Here is a 16,796-nt window from a genome sequence, read left to right on the forward strand (position 1 = left end):
TTTCAACTATAATATTTCAATTTGACATAAAGCAAGACTGAACTGAACTACAGCAATAAGTCAAAAAATAACACATGCTGGTTAGGTTGCACGGACAATTGTACACTGTTGGTAGAAGTGTAAATTAGTTCAACCATTGTGGAAAACATTATGGTAATACCTTAAAGAGCTAAAAATAGAACTACCATTTGACTTAACAATCCCATTACTGGATATATGCCCAGAGGAATGTACATTCTCTCTCATAAAGACATATGCATGTAAATGTTTATTGCAGCACTATTCACAATAGCAAAGACAGGGAATTAACCCAAATGCCCATTAATGACAGACTGGATTTTTTAAAAATGTGGTACATATACACATAGAATACTATGCAGCCATAAAAAAGAATCTTATGTCTTTTGTGGGAACATGGATGAGCTGGAGGCTATTATCCGTAGCAAACTAACTCAGGCACAGAAACCAAATAAGACATGTTCTCACTTATAAGTGGGAGCTCAATGATGATAACTCATGGACAAAAAGAAGGGAATAACAGATACTGGAATCTCCATGAGAGTGAAGGGTGGAAGGATGCAGAGGAGCAGAAAAAATAATTATTAAGTACTAGGCTTAATACCTGAGTGATGAAATAATGTGTATAACAAACCCAATGACATAAGTTTACAGGTATAACAAACCTGTACATGTATCCCCAAACTTAAAATAAAAGTTAAAAATAATTTTAAAAGTAGACATTTCTAAATCCACATCCTTCTAAAACCACGACTCTATTTTCATGCTATGATCAGAGCCCAGCTTCTGGCATGAGTTTTCTATACGTATGGTTTTCTCTTTTTCCCTTTTACTTTACTCTCTTTCCCCTTACAAACACTTTTCATAAGCATTATTTTATTGTAATTGTCATATATTTGCCACATACAGATTTTTAGGCGGCAGATATACCTTTTTGGGCAAAGCAACACAAAAAATAGCTGTGACTCTCATCTAACCCATAAAACGCATTATCAATAGCTTGTATTACACATAACTGTGCCTCTACAGTATTGATTATACAACAACAAGAACTAAACTATAGATTTATTAATTCATATATAATTAGATTAAAACAAAAATCCATTATAACTATGTCTCTAATAGGGAGCATTTAATGTGTTTATAATAATTCATTGTTGATACATTTTATATATTTTTTTACATCATGAGTCATCTAGTTCAGTTTTTAAATGTTTGTCTCTTTCCTTTTGTTTGTTTTTCTTATTGTTTTGCAAATTAATTTGGCTAATTCTTGGATTTCCTTTTTTTATTCATATATCTGTTTTGATTCTATATCAGAACTTATTTCATGTCTTTTATTGGCTCTTCAAATATCACCATGAAAAGTTATTCCAGTACTGAAAATACCTTGCCACTCTTTGTCACATAAATGATTTATATGTCCTTATTTCTCAGTGTTATATTTTGCATAGTTTCTGATACATATTCTGCTTCATTTTTTTCTCTTTGAGATTACTAGTTATTTCATTTTTAGAAATTATGTTTCGTTTAATCTTCCTGTTCATTCCTGAAATATTTTGTTGCTTTCTAATATTTGTTATTGAAACTCTTTATTTCTTTAATATTTCTTACATAGTTATTCTACATTCTTCGTTAAATATTTCCTATATCTTCAGTTTGGAAGAATTGAAGTCTGTTGTTATCTTTTAATAAAGTAAAATATACATATAGAATTTACCATTTGTTATTATTTTAAGATATATGGTACAGTGGTAATAAATACATTCAAATATTTTTTCCTTCACCTTCTCTCTCCTCCACCTTCAGGTCTCCAGTAATTACCTCTTGTTTGCATTATCTGCTAAGTTTTACTGAAGGTGGCTTGCTTTTTAATGTATTATCTTCGAGATCACAGTAATAGATTTAATATTTGGAGTTTCTCTGAGTTGCAATATTGGAAGCTTCATTACATAAAGGATTTGGTCCTCTTTTGCTTCTTCCAGCTGCCAGCTCACACCAGGAACTAGCATGTTAACACAAACTAAGCCATTCTTCCTCCAGGGCACTGTTCAGTTTCAGGTTCTTGGATTCAGCTGCATCGCAGCTCTCCTGTTGCTGTCTGCACCCAGCTTTAGGAGCAGAGTACCTACCTTGGCTTCTTGCTACTCCAGTCCCAGACCATACATTTTATTTGGAGGAAGCATTGTTGGACACTTCCTTTACTTATGAAATGAGTGATAATTCAAAGAATGTGCATTTTGAAAAATATGTTTTCCTGTATTGAGAAGGTATCTCCCTATCTAGTCAACATTATTTTGAAAGTACAACTTCTTTGCTCTTCAAAAGGCTCCAATTCTTCTTCAACAATAATTGCTGTAGAAACATTGCTTAGTAAATAAGATATGGCCAAATCTAATGAGTATATCATAGTCTTTACCTTTCTTAACCACTCAGCAATATTTACTATAGTTATCAATCCTTCCTTTTTTTGACCATGCATTTTTTTATTTCTAAGATACTGTATTCTTCTAAGTTTTCTTCTTTTAAGTTTACTTTTTTTTAATCCTCTTTGTAGTCTCTTACCTCTTTTGATTGTTAAATAATGAAAGGCCTTAGGGTGTTGCTCCAAATCATTTCTTGTCTCAATAAACTTTTCCTCCTGTATGAAATAATTTATTACCATGTATTTAAAAATACAATTATGTATCAATAAGTTCCAGATATTGGATTCTACTTTATCTCTCTCCTCACATCAAACTTGTACTTTAATAATTCAAAACATCTCTTTATATATGTTACTGGCAACTCAAATATATTATCCAACCTAAACTCTTAATCTTCTTGCCAAAGGATGTTCCTTTTCAAGATTTGCCTCTCTTAATATATTATATTGCTATTTATTCTATAACTGAAACCAGATTTTTAGGAATCACCTTTTACATTCTGTCTTCTCTTATTCATATGTTGCATCTATTATCATCAAATCATGTCATTTTTAACTTCTAGGTATTTTTCTTGACTGTGTCCATTTCTTTTCACCCTCAGCGCTCATAATGTCATACCTTCTCAGTCTTTTTTTTTATTTTTTTTAATTTTTTAATTCTTTCTTTCTTTTTTTTTTTGAGACGAAGTTTCACTCTTGTTATCCAGGCTGGAGTGCAATGGCGCAATCTCGGCTCATCGCAACCTCCACCTCCTGGGTTCAGGCAATTCTCCTGCCTCAGCCTCCTGAGTAGCTGGGATTACAGGCACGAGCCACCATGCCCAGCTAATTTTTTGTATTTTTAGTAGAGATGGGGTTTCACCATGTTGACCAGGATGGTCTCGATCTGTTGACCTCGTGATCCACCCGCCTCGGCCTCCCCAAGTGCTGGGATTACAGGTGTGAGCCACCGCGCCCGGCACCTTCTCAGTCTTACACTTACTCCCTCCTATCCAACTTCTTCATGATTAATAAGTACTATCTTTTTAAAATTATTCCATAGCTTCCTGTATACTCAGAATCCAGGCAAGACCATTTTTCCTATTGTACAAAACTCTGAATGACGTTTTCTTTAGCTAGCTGTCTAGCAATATCTAATACTTCTAACATCCACACTGGGTTTAAGTTAACTTTTTTTTTTTTTTTTGAGGCAGAGTCTTACTCTGTCGCCAGGCTAGAATGCAGTGGCATGATCTTGGTTCACTGCAATCTCCAACTCCCAGGTTCAAGTGATTCTCCTGCCTCTCCTCCCAAGTAGCTGGGATTACAGGCACATGCCGCCACATCCAGCTAATTTTTGTATTTTTAGTAGAGATGGAGTTTCACCATGTTGGCCAGGATGTTGAACTCCTGACCTCATGATCTGCCCGCCTTGGCCTCCCAAAGTGCTGGGATTACAGGCATGAGCCACTGCGCCCCACCAAGTATAAGTTAACTATTAATATGATGATGCTGCATAACAAACCACCAGATATGAATGGCTAAAAACAACAATTTTTTTTATGCATGAGGCCCTGTGTCAACTATAGCAGCACTGCTATGGGCTGAAAAGCGTCTTCTCATTCTGCCACCCTTGCTAAAGGAGCAGTTTCTCTCTTGTGCATGATGTTCTCACATCACGCACCAGAGATGCATGGGATGTTAGAACACACGCTTAAGGAAACTCATAATCCATCTTTAGTCTCCACTGAAAACTGCCAAACTGTCACTTTTAACTACATTCCATTGCCCAAAGAAAGCCACATTCCAAGCCCAATGTTAATAGACAGGGAAATCGTACAAATTAAAATCTGATAAACAAAAATAAAAATAGATTGAAATTTTAATTTTTAAAAACCCATACTTTTCTGTTCCAAGGCCTTGGCATGAGCCTTCAGTAGTTTTCATGGAACTCTTTAAAGTTCAAACCTTAAGACTACTTTTTGCTAATAACAGGACTCCTTTCAGCGTTTTTTCCTTTTCATTTACCCTTAGTCATTAAATGAAAGAGAAATGACACAAATCATTCTACTATAAGGACACATGCACACGAATGTTCATTGCAGCACTGATTACAATAGCAAAGAACTAGAACCAACCCAAATGCCCATCAATGATAGACTGGATAGAAAAAATGTGGTACATATACACCATGGAATATTATGCAGCCAACAAAAACGATGAGTTCGCATCCTTTGTAGGGACATGGATGAACCTGGAAACCATTATTCTCAGCAAACTGACACAAGAGCAGAAAATCAAACACCACATGTTCTCACTCATAGGTGGGTGTTGATCAATGAGAACACATGGACACAGGGAGGGGAGCACCACATGCTGGGGTCCATTGGGGGGAAATGGGGGAGGGATGGGGGTGGGGAGGTGGGAAGAGATATCATGGGGAGAAATGACAGATACAGGTGAGGGGAAGGAAGGCAGCAAACTACACTGCCATGTGTGTACCTATGCAACAATCTTGCATGTTCTTCACATGTACCCGAAAACCTAAAATGCAATAAAAAAAGAAAGAAAAAGAAAGATGATTATGCAAATTAAAAAAAAAAAGAAAGAGAAATGACAACTGAGAATTCTGAGACAAGGTTCTATGTCAGCAGCAATAACCAGGAAGCATAAAATCAAATTTAATTTTTAAAAACGTCTTTTTTTATTTACATTTATTTTTGTGACAGGTTCTTATTCCAGCCCAGGCTGGAGTTCAGTGGCACAATCTTGGCTTACTGCAACCTCTGTCTCCCAGGCACAAGTGATTCTCATGTCTCAGCCTCCTGAGTAGCTGGGACTACAGGAACATGCCACCACAAGTGGCTACTTTGTATCTTTTGGTAGGGATGGGTTTTCACCATGTTGGCCAGGCTGGTCTGAAACTCCTGACCTCAAGTGATCCACCCACCACAGACTCCCAAAGTTCTGGGATTACAGGTGTGAGCTACCATGCCTGGCCCTACAACTTATTAGATAATAAAAGACTATTCTGCAGAATATACACATAAGTCTCATAAAGCCAAACAACCAAAAGAAGAAAGGAAGGGACAGAGGAAGGAAGGAAACAAGAAAGGAAAACAGGAAACAAAATACCATTTAATAGAAAAATAGGTGGGTGTCTCACTCCTATAATCCCAGCACTTTGGGATGCTGAGGCGGGCAGATCAAAAGTTCCAGACCAGCCTGACCAGCAAGCAAAATCCCCGTCTCTACTAAGAATACTCTAAAATTAGCTGGGTGTCTTGGCACATGCCTATAATCCCAGCTACTCAGGAGGCTGATGCAGGAGAATTGCTTGAACCCAGGAGGCAGAGGTTGCAGTGAGCTGAGATCGTGCCAATTCACTCCAGCCTTGGTGGCAGAGCAAGACTGTCTCAAAATAATAATAATAATAATAATAAGTTAAAGTTGTTCACAAACAAAAACGAAGCCTGTGTTGCCAATGACTATATAAAATTACATACTATTTTATACTCATCATTTTTAAAAAATAGAAAAATACAGCAATATCAAGCATTAGTAAGGGCATAGCCCTAAGAGAACTTTTCTTTTCTTTTCTTTTTTTTTTTTTTTTTTTAGACAGAGTCTTGCTCTGTTGCCAGGCTGGAGTGCAGTAGCACAATCTCACTGCAACATCCACTTCCTGGGTTCAAGTGATTTTTCCACCTCAGACTCCCGAGTAGCTGGGACCACAGATATGTGCCACCACACCTGGCTAATTTTTGTGTTTTTAGTAGAGACGGGGTTTCACCATGGCTAGGATGGTCTCGATCTCTTGACCTCGTGATCCACTCACCTCGGCCTTTCAAAGTGCTGGGATTATAAGCGTGAGCCACTGTGCCCGGCCAAGAACTTTTATACCCTATTGAGGGTATAAATTTTTCAGCCAATGAAAGTTCCATGGGGGGGAAAAAAAGCCCATATATTATAGGTCCTATTCTGCATTACAATAAATTTTCTGGAAAATTTCTTAACCATTTTATATACAATATTTGTGAAACTGCTTTTGCAAAAGTTATGATAGTGAGAAACATCTAATATAGCTAATTCCTTCATTCTTCTAACCTCACAAGCTAACTGTCCTTGCTTATTCCTTAGCATATGCCAAGCTGGTGGTGGCGGGAATTTAGTTTATAGTTTAACTTTAAAACAAAGCTGGTAACAGTCGCTGCTCAGAACTATCCTCCCAGCTTAGTAGCTGAACCTGCTTTTGTAAAACTAACAGATTGGCCACAAGGTTAGAATTATAATTCAGGAATCATGTAGCCATAGGACATAAGATTTATAACCTCCCCAATTGCTCCTGTAGATATAACATCACTATTATAAAACCTAACACTAGTGTTTGAAGTGTTTTCAGAGCTTGCATTCGGATGCACCAGCTAGCACTACCCAGACCAATAACGCACATTAAGAAACTGACTCAACTGTCCTACTCCCTATACTTGTATCTTTGACCTATTAGCATTCTCCTATTCCTTAGCCCCCTGTCTACCAACCTATCCTTGAAAAATCCAAGCATCTGAATTTTTGGGGAAGCAGATTTGAAAAATATCTCCTGTCCTCCTCACCTGTCTGGCCCTGTGATGAGACTTTTTTTTTTTTTTTTTTTTTCCTGTAACACCTGCTGTTGACTTTTCTGGGCAGTGGTAAGATGAACCTGTCAGCCAATTAAGTTAGCTAAAGAAACACCTCATTAACATAGCATGATTTTTTCAGAAAAATAAAAATGAATGGTTTTAGTTCTTACTTATAACTCCCCGTTAATTTAAGAAAAAAAGGCATGGTCAGACATAGTGGTTCATGCCTGTAATCCCAGCACTTTGGGAGGCTGAGGCAGGTGGATCACCTGAGGTCAGGAGTTCAAGACCAGCTTGACCAATATGGTGAAACTCTGTCTCTACTAAAACACAAAAAATTAGCCAGGCATGGTGGGGAGCATTTGTAAGCCCAACTCCTCAGGAGGCTGAGGCAGAAGAATCACTTGAACCCAGGAGGCAGAGGTTGCAGTGAGCCAAGACCTTGCCATTACACTACAGCCTGGGTGACAAGAGCAAAACTCCATCTCAAAAAATAAACAAATAAATATAAAGGCAAAATTTTTCCTTTATTTCCCTTTATTTTCTGCTTTTGTTCATTTCTTTGCTTTATCTGTAATCATTCTTACTTTTATATATCATCTATTCTTGTCTTTAACCTTACATCTTTCCTTTAACTTTTTTCAATTATACCATATTTAGTAAGATACCAAATAAATTTGTGGATGTTATAAAATAATTAATATATTTCTAAGAATAATAAATGATAAGGGAAATATGAGAAAAAATGGATATACATATTATTTTCACAAGTGCCCATTCAGTAGAGTCGCAAAGCAAGGCTGATTCTTACCAATATCTCAAAGTACAACCATGAGGTCAGTTTGGTAAGTAGTAGCTGCTTCATAAATCCTGCTGAATTCGTTGGTAAATGAATGAATAGATGTCCAACTTGTCAAGGTGTATAGCAGGAAGAGTTGCTCACTATAGCTCAATAGTTCAACTTTGTTAGGTAATAACAGTGTAAAATAGAATTTGAATTTAGTTTTAGTTTATCCATAAGTATAACCAACTGTAACCTCCACCTGAAAGTACTGTATTACTACCTTTTATCACCACTAAATGCTTGGTTAGAAATTCTTTCATAGCAATAGTGATAAGAATATAGTATTTTGAAATGCGTCGATAAACTAAACTAGTCTGGGCCTATTTAAAATGTTAGTTTACTTCGAGAAAGACAAGATGACCTAAGATGTCATTCTTAATGAGATCAATTTTATAAGAAACTATGCAATTTATCCACTCCTCAAATTTTTACAAAGTCAATTTACCTCTTAATGTTCATGTATGTTCAAGCCTTGCAAAATGGAATAAGAATAGTTTCTTATCACTTATGTCTTGCCTCTTGTCTAATCAAAGCATTTTCTAATTCAAATTGCATTAAGTGGTGCACATCAGATGAGTTCATCTAGCCACTGAATGAGAAAAGCATCCCACTGAGGGCTGAGCTAAGGAATCACTTAAAGCTTTTAACTATCAAGCTGTTTCAACCTATTTATTTTCCATGACATCAATTATCATTTTCACAGGATTGGTTTCTCAACAGTTTATTTTCCTGGTGAGGTGACATAAAAAGAAAAAAAAAAGTGATCTTCTTACTCAATTACACAAATCTCAATACCAAACCCCCATCATATCCCCAATCATTCTATTTAAATTCACTCAAGTAATATTGTAAAATAGAGTGTTGTATTGTGCAAAAGAGAATGTTGAAGTTTTGCTTGCTTTATAAAAAAAATGCTGGGGCTTTTATAGCTATATATAAACAAAGAAATTCATCATACTAGTGTAATAATTGTCTGTTTGCTCACCATTGTTCATGTGATGATTAGAGAACAAATTTTAGAATCTGTTTCTGCTTAATTCCTTGCAATTGGGCCATTTCTTGGATTTTTTCAAATTGATTTGTAGAGCATTCAAAAAACAGTCTAAGACAATTGGCAATTTATTATGTTTTATTAAAAACAGAAACTATATTAAAGAATAATCAAATCTAATTTAAAACTGGAATCCGAAGTTCACAAACATTATGCCACAGTTTGTCCAGATATCCACAATTCAGTGTCATGTACCTTGTGCTAGAAACTTTTAAATTATATTTAAAAGGAAATAAAGAAATCAGATTTTGGTTCTGGCCAAACTTAAAATTCCTATCATTTTTTTAATGGCAAATCAAACCTGCCAATCACAATAACCATAGTTATGGGTCTCAGAAATTTTTTTTTCATGCTGTATTATATTGGTCTTTAAAAACTGGTTATTTTCTCTTGAAAATCTGGAATTTTGATAATGAGACTGAAAGACAGATTTTATGTAGAACTAGGGCTGAGACATATAAATGCATGATAATCAGCCATTTGTCATGAAGACCAGGAGGCAGAGAGTTATGTTTCCATAGCAAGAAATAAAGCTGATACTTGGAAAGAAACACTGACTAAACAAAAGAGCTCTATAACAAATATGTACATGTACCCATTGAACCTAAAATACAATTTAAAAAGAAAAAAAAAGTAATGCAATGACATATGACAAGATATCACCCCACATCTGTTAGGATAACTATTGTCAAAAAGACAAAAGATAGCAAATGTTGACAAGGATGTGGAGGAAAAGGAATTCTTGCACAAGGTTGGTGAGAATGTAAATTGGTACAGCTGTTAGGGAAAACAGTAGAGAAACCTCAAAAAATTAAATATACAGCTACCATATGATCCGGCAGTCCCACTTCTCAGCATATATCTAGAAGATTTGAAATCAGGATCTTGAAGAGATAGCTGAACACCCAAGTTCATTGTAGCATTATTCATAATGGCCAAGATATGAAAACAGCCTGTATGTCTATATGTCTATTGACAAATTGATAAGAAAACAAAAACAAACCAAAAAAAAAAAAAAAAAAAAAAAAAAAAAAAAAAACCCTGTAGTATGTATACCAATGGAATATTATTCAGCTTGAAAAAAGAATGAAATCCTGCCATATGTGACTGCATGAATAAACTTAGAGGTCATTATTCTAAGTGAAATAAGCTAGTTGCAAAGAAAAGATAATCAATTCTTCCAGCAACATGACTATTTAAAATAGTCAAACTTATGGAAGCAGAGGGTAAAATGGAGATTACAGGGACAAGGGCAAGGGGAAAAAAATGGGATTTATGTTAAATTGGTATAAATTTTCAGTTAAGCAAGGTGAATATCTTCTAGAAATCTCCTATACAAGATGGTGTCTGTGGTTGACAATACTCTATTATGCACTCTAAAAACAATCCTAAGAGGTAGATCTCATGGTAAGTGTTCTTACCACAGTAAAAGCTTCATGAGGAAACTTTTAGAAGTAATAGATGTTTATTACTTTGATTGTAATGACGATTTTATTTTATATACATATGTCCAAACTCATCAAACTGTTTACATTAAATATATGCAGGGGTGTGTGTCTGGGTGGGTGGGTGTATATAACTTACCATAAAGCCATAGTAATGAAGACAGTGTGTTATGGGTATGAGCACAGGCATACAGAACAACAGAACAGAATAAAATCCCTTCATAAATAAATGAAAAAAAAAAAAAAAAAAAAAAAAAGAAGTGGCCTGGTGTGGTGGTCCATGCCTGCAATTCCAGCATTTTGAGAGGCCGAGGTGGTTGAATCACCTAAAGTCAAGAGTTCGAGACCAGCCTGACCAACATGGAGAAACCCCACCTCTACTAAAAATACAAAATTAGCCGTGCATGATGGTGCATGCCTATAATCCCAGCTACTTGGGAGACTGAGGCTGGAGAATTGCTTGAACCCAGGGGGCAGAGTTTGGAGTTAGCTCAGTTCACGTCATTGCACTCCAGCCTGGGCAACAAGAGTAAAGTTTTTCTAAAAAAAAAAAAAAAAAAAAAAAAGGCCCCGATTTTTTGTGACTGCGAGGAATAATTTAGAGACCTTATAACATAGCTCTCTAACTTCTACAGGGGAAGGATTGCTATAGAACTTCCCAGTTTGTATGCCTACAGCACAGCAACAGATCACTGACAGTGGTTGCAGCAGATAGAGTTGAATCGTCGCAAGGCAAAACACTGAACAGGGAGGAAACAGGAGAAATTCTCAAACCACAAATGTATTTTGTCTAGGGGTGTCACGGACCGGTCCAGGACAGCACATCTGCCAGGGGTCTCTTGACCTGCAAGAGGGTCCCAAAACCTGGAAGAGAGCGTGCGCTTAAAGAAATAAAGAGAGACAGAAAGTGCGGGGATCTGGAGGGCTGAGAAGGCAGTGCCTAAACAGCAGCCTTTGTTTTTCAAAGGCCAGGAATAAATACACTTTCTTTGCTCCGGTTTATGTCATTGCAAGAGGAAATGCAAATCTATACCTTACATGGCCTATACAATAGAGAAGTCAGATACACAATCAGTGGTTGTAAAAAGTAATAGAATTTCCTGTGATCACAAAGCTTATTTACATCCAGACATTATTCCTCACGGCTGCAGGTATTTCTGGTTTGATCCTGTTTTAGGACTCACATGTGAAAAGGTTTTCTGGTTTTGCTCATCAGAATATCTTTTAACCAGATTCTCCTTTGTCTGCTCCTGACTCAACTTATCTCAACTCCCCCTATTCAGGAGTCTCTGAGTCAGGGATCAAAGCCATCCCTATAGTGGCATTTGCTTTGCAAATACCCCCACAGTTAAACCATTATCTAGGGTACAAGGCAGTCATGCAAGTAAAGAAAAGGTTAAAGCTATTCTTAAAGAAAGAATCATAAAAGTTAAGAGCAGAACTGGTTGCTGGTAGGGAGTCACTCGGTCTAGCAGCACCGCACAGTTTAGGCCCAGACGATATCATGGTTGATATCAGAAACTGATCATCCATATTTCAGTTCCTTCTTCTCCATAGTTCGACTGCCTCCAGTAGGAAACTGTGTTTGGGATCAAACTCAACGTATAGTGAGACCCACGCCTTTTGGGGGTCTCACACGGGAATGTTCCACACACAGGGAGGGGTTCTGAGTAAGAGACTTTAGGGGGATTTGTGGAGGGCAAGGGGCTGGAAAACTTTGGGTCATCTATTGGTCAGGGTAAAAAGGATGAAATCATCAGGATGTGGTAATTGCATTCCTCCACAAGTCAGCTTCTTACTGGGTGCTCCAGACCAGTTGGTGACTGCTGGTATGCACGATTTAAAGAAAAAGCTCAAACAGAAGCTTATCATCTCACAATATCTTAGGTTTTATCTGTGGAACAGAAAAATAACAAAGAGTCTTGGACAAAGGCCATGTTATCACAATTCTGCCGTAGTAAGTAGCAACCAGCTATAAGGCAGTGGGCCAAAGGGCAAGATAGTTTAATTGATTGCTGCTGTAAGCCTAGTTGGGTTTTATCTTTTCCTTAATTGATTTTGTAAAATTTTCATGGGAATAGTACAGGATCACTGGTTCAAATGCAAACAATATCTGTGTGCTTGTGTGCTGTGCCTGTGTGTGTATTTGTGATTCATTGACAGACTGACTATTCGCATATGATGGATTCTAACAACTTGATAAGAAAGCAGAGTTGCCACCAGTCACAGTGGCTCATGCCTGTAATCCCAGTACTTTGGGAGGCTGAGGTGGGCAGATATCCTGAGGTCTGGAGTTTGATACCAGCCTGGTCAACATGGAGAAACCCCTTCTCTACTAAAAACACTGAATTAGTTGGATGTGGTGTGGCATGTTTGTAATATCAGCTACTAGGGAGGCTGGGGCAGGAGAATCCCTTAAACCTGGGAGGCAGAGGCTGTGGTGTACTGAGATGGCGCCATTGCACTCCAGTCTGGGCAATAAATGTGAAACTCTGTCTCAAAAAAAAAAAAAGTCGCTATCTTCAAGAAATTACAGATAAAAAGGAGAAATAGATAATACATACATTATTATGTCACATTATGATGGGGACATTTATAAGTGAGATTATAATAATGTGTAAGAAGCATATAACTTACTGATTCACATTGGAAGGTCATAGAGAAATTTGGATCAAGAAGATAAGTAATTTTATTTTTAGGACTTTAAAGATAAAGAAAATTAAGTCACCAACTTAAAATAGGGAATTTGTATGCAGTTTGTTTAGTGTGATGTTATCATATTCAATATTCCCATCTAGAGAGCCAGCTAGTTGTTCATCAATTCCTCATCACTAAAAAAAAACAAGCAAACAAACAAACAAACAAAAGAACAACCCTAGAAAGACTATTCTTTCTCTTTTGTCTTAGCACCTTTGTTGAAAATCATTTAATCATATATTTGAGAATTTATTTCTGGGATCTCTCCTTAATTCTATTGGTCTATAGGTTTGTCTTTTATGCCAGTGCCATGCTGCTTTTAATATGGTGGCTTAGTTCTGAAATTAAGAACTGTGAAATCTCCATCTTTTTTCTGTTTTTCAACATGGTTTTGCTATTGGGATCCCTTGAGATTCTATACGAATTTTAGGATGAGTTTGTCCATTTCTGCAAAAGCAAATATTGGTGGAAAACTAAATATCTTCAAGCAAATGAAGGAAGTTAAACTTTTCCTAATATCACATCCAAAAATTAACTTAAAAATAGATTCATAATCTAAATATGAGGCGTTATATTATAAAACTTTAGAAGAAAATATAAGAAAAAGGATGCATAACATTGTATTTAACAATGGTTTTTTGGATATAGCACTAAAAGCATAGACAACAAATGAAAAAATAAGTAAATCAGGTGTCAACAAAATTTGTAACTTTTATGCATCAAAGGCCATTATCAAGAGTGAAAAAACGCATCTCACAAAATGGAAGAAAAATATTTTTAAAATCACGTATCTCATAACAGATTAATAACTAGTATTATATATATTTTAAGAACTTCTACAATTCAACATGAAAAAATAACCCTTTAAAAATGAACAAAAGACTTGAATACACATTTTTTTAAGACAGTATTTGCTAACAGCTCACATGGACTTAAAACATAGGCAACATTAGTATTTATCAGGGAAATATAAAACAAAACCATAGTGAGATACCACTTTGTACCAATTAGCATGCTATTACAAAACAAAAACAATTAAATAATAACAACTGTTTTTGAGTATGTGGAGGAATTAGAATTCTTCTACATTGCTAGTGGGAAGGTAAAATCGTGTAGTCACTATGGAAAACATTAAAGCTGTTCCTCCAAAAATTAAACATAGATGTACCATATTACCCAGCAATTTCACTTCTGGGCATACGCTCCAAAGAATTGAAAGCAAGGGTCAAACACATATTTGTACACCAATGTTCATAGCAGCATTATTTACAATAGCCAAAAGATACAAACAACACTGTTTGGTAGAAAAACCCACAGTCCTCCATTTTGTCCCTCACTTCCTGGAGTCCGCCTGCAGACCCTATTCTGCCTGGTAGCGCAGGGCGACCAATCACTGCTCAGCCTTAACCCGCCAAACCTAAAGCCAACCCCCATCCCCCACCCCTTGGCAGTTGCAGTAGTCTGCCTAGAAACAAGACAGCCAATAAAATTCAAACCTAAGCCCGCCAAGAGGTGACCAATCCCCTTCTGGCACGCAGAAAACCCTCCTCTGCTCTCCCTTCCACCAATCACTCCGCAACACCTCACCTAAGCAGGCCCCCTCCCTATAAGAACCCTCTCCGGCAGCTGCTGGGTGCAGCTCAGCTCCCCTCCCGCCTGGGTTGCCCGCAGACCCCAATAAACCTGGACTCGGCTTAACAACTCCTCGCTCTCATTTGCTTTGGGAAGGGTCTCTGCGGGTCGCACAAACACAAATGTCTATCAGTAGATAAAAAGCAAAAATATGGTATATGCATAGTGGAACATTACTCAGTCTTAAAAAGGAACTGAATTCTGATACATACTGAAAGATGGATGAAACTTGATGGCATTATGCTAAGTAAACTAAGCAAGACAGAAAAATACAAATGTTGTATGATTCCATTTACATGAGATAACCTGAAATAGTAAAATTCATAGAGACAGAAAGCACAATAGTAGTTACAAAGGGTTGGGAAGGGGAATTATTGGTTAATGAATACAAAGTTTCAGTCTGAAATGATAAAATTCTGGAGATAGATAATCGGAACGGATGATACAACAAAGATACAACAATGTCAATGTACTTAATGCCACTGAGCAATGTGTTTTAAAAATGTCAAAATGGGCCAGGAGCAGTGGCTCGTGCCTATAAATCCAGCACTTTGGGAGGCCGAGGTGGGTGGATCACAGGTCAGGATTTCGAGAACAGGCTGACCAACACGATGAAAGCTCATCTCTACTAAAAATGCAAAAATTGGCTGGGTGTAGTGATGCACGCCTATAATCCCAGCTCCTCAGGAGGCTGAGGCAAGAGAATCTCTTGAACCCAGGAGACAGAGGTTGCAGTGAGCCGAGATTGCGCCACTGAACTCTAGCCTGGGTGACAGAGCTGGACTCTGTCTCAAAAAAAAAAAAAAAAAAAAAAAAAAAAAAAAAAAAGTTACACGTATTTTACAACAACAAAAACATTTTTTTAAAAAAATACCTGAATTAAGTAGCCTCTTTCCAAGTTCCTTGAACTGAGAAATTTGGTGGCTTTCCAAGTCCCCTCTCAAAAACATTTGTTAAACTCACAGAAGTTATTTTATAATACTAAGCCCCATTTGCATTATACACGTAACTGATTTACAAAAGAAAATAAAATCGGTATGAAGAAATAGGTGGTATTCTCTAGGCTGTGGCTTAAATTTTCTTCTCTCTCCCTGAGGAACCCTCTCTTTCCTGTCTCTTGTCTCAAAGAAGGGGGAAGTAAAAGTTGAGATGTAACAGACATGAGGTCAGTGATGTGGAGGTTAAAGATTAAACACCCCCCAACCCCTAAGATATCAGGGTATCTTAAGGGTGGGGATGATACGGAGAAACGCCCTCCATTGTTCCCATTCAATCTTGCTCAAGCCCCCAGGCCTACTTCACTGATCACGACCCCCTCACATGTACTTTCTAGAACTGTAAGCTTTTAAAAGTGCTAGGATTTCCTTTGTCCCAGAGCTCGGTTCTTCAGACAGGAATCTGCCAAGCCCCTGGAAGAATAAAAAGCCACCTCCTTCTTAAACCTGGTGTCTGAGAGGTTTTTTGTGGGGCTTGTCCTGCTACATCCCTAGAAAAGTAAAAGTGGTCTTTAAGGGCTGCCCTCAATACATTGCTACAAAAAATAAACAAACAACTCTTGGGTAGGTGCACGGACATCTTGCAAATTAAAAGAAAACATATTTTCAGGCCCTTCGTGGATTTTTTTCCAGCAGTAAACATGAAGAGTGTTGTTTAGGACTACTTACACTTAACAAATACTTTATACTTAAAAGCCTGATCTTTGTCAAGAATTTTTTTCTTTGCGTTTAAGCAAAGTTTCACTACTATTCAAAATCCACTTGAATATATAGAAAAAAAAAAAAATGCCATTGTTCCATGATTTTGCTGAGTGAATAGATGATAGTACTGAAAGAGAAGAAAATATATTTGAATTACACAACTTCACAAAGTAATGTCCCAGTGTAGACTGAAATAATTTGTAGCAAAATGTGTTGTGGCTAACTTCAAATAGTTTTACATTGTGGAAATATATGAAAGGCATAAATTTAAATACATAATCTTAAAACATCCTATTCATCGTAGTGATCAATATATAAAATGTATAGCCAAATTAATATCATGTTAGTACAAGGAAATCAAGATGATAACCAGCATTTGAAATAAG

The sequence above is a fragment of the Saimiri boliviensis genome, chromosome 3 (assembly GCF_048565385.1).
Source record: "Saimiri boliviensis isolate mSaiBol1 chromosome 3, mSaiBol1.pri, whole genome shotgun sequence".
In the NCBI taxonomy this organism is placed as follows: Eukaryota; Metazoa; Chordata; class Mammalia; order Primates; family Cebidae; genus Saimiri; species Saimiri boliviensis.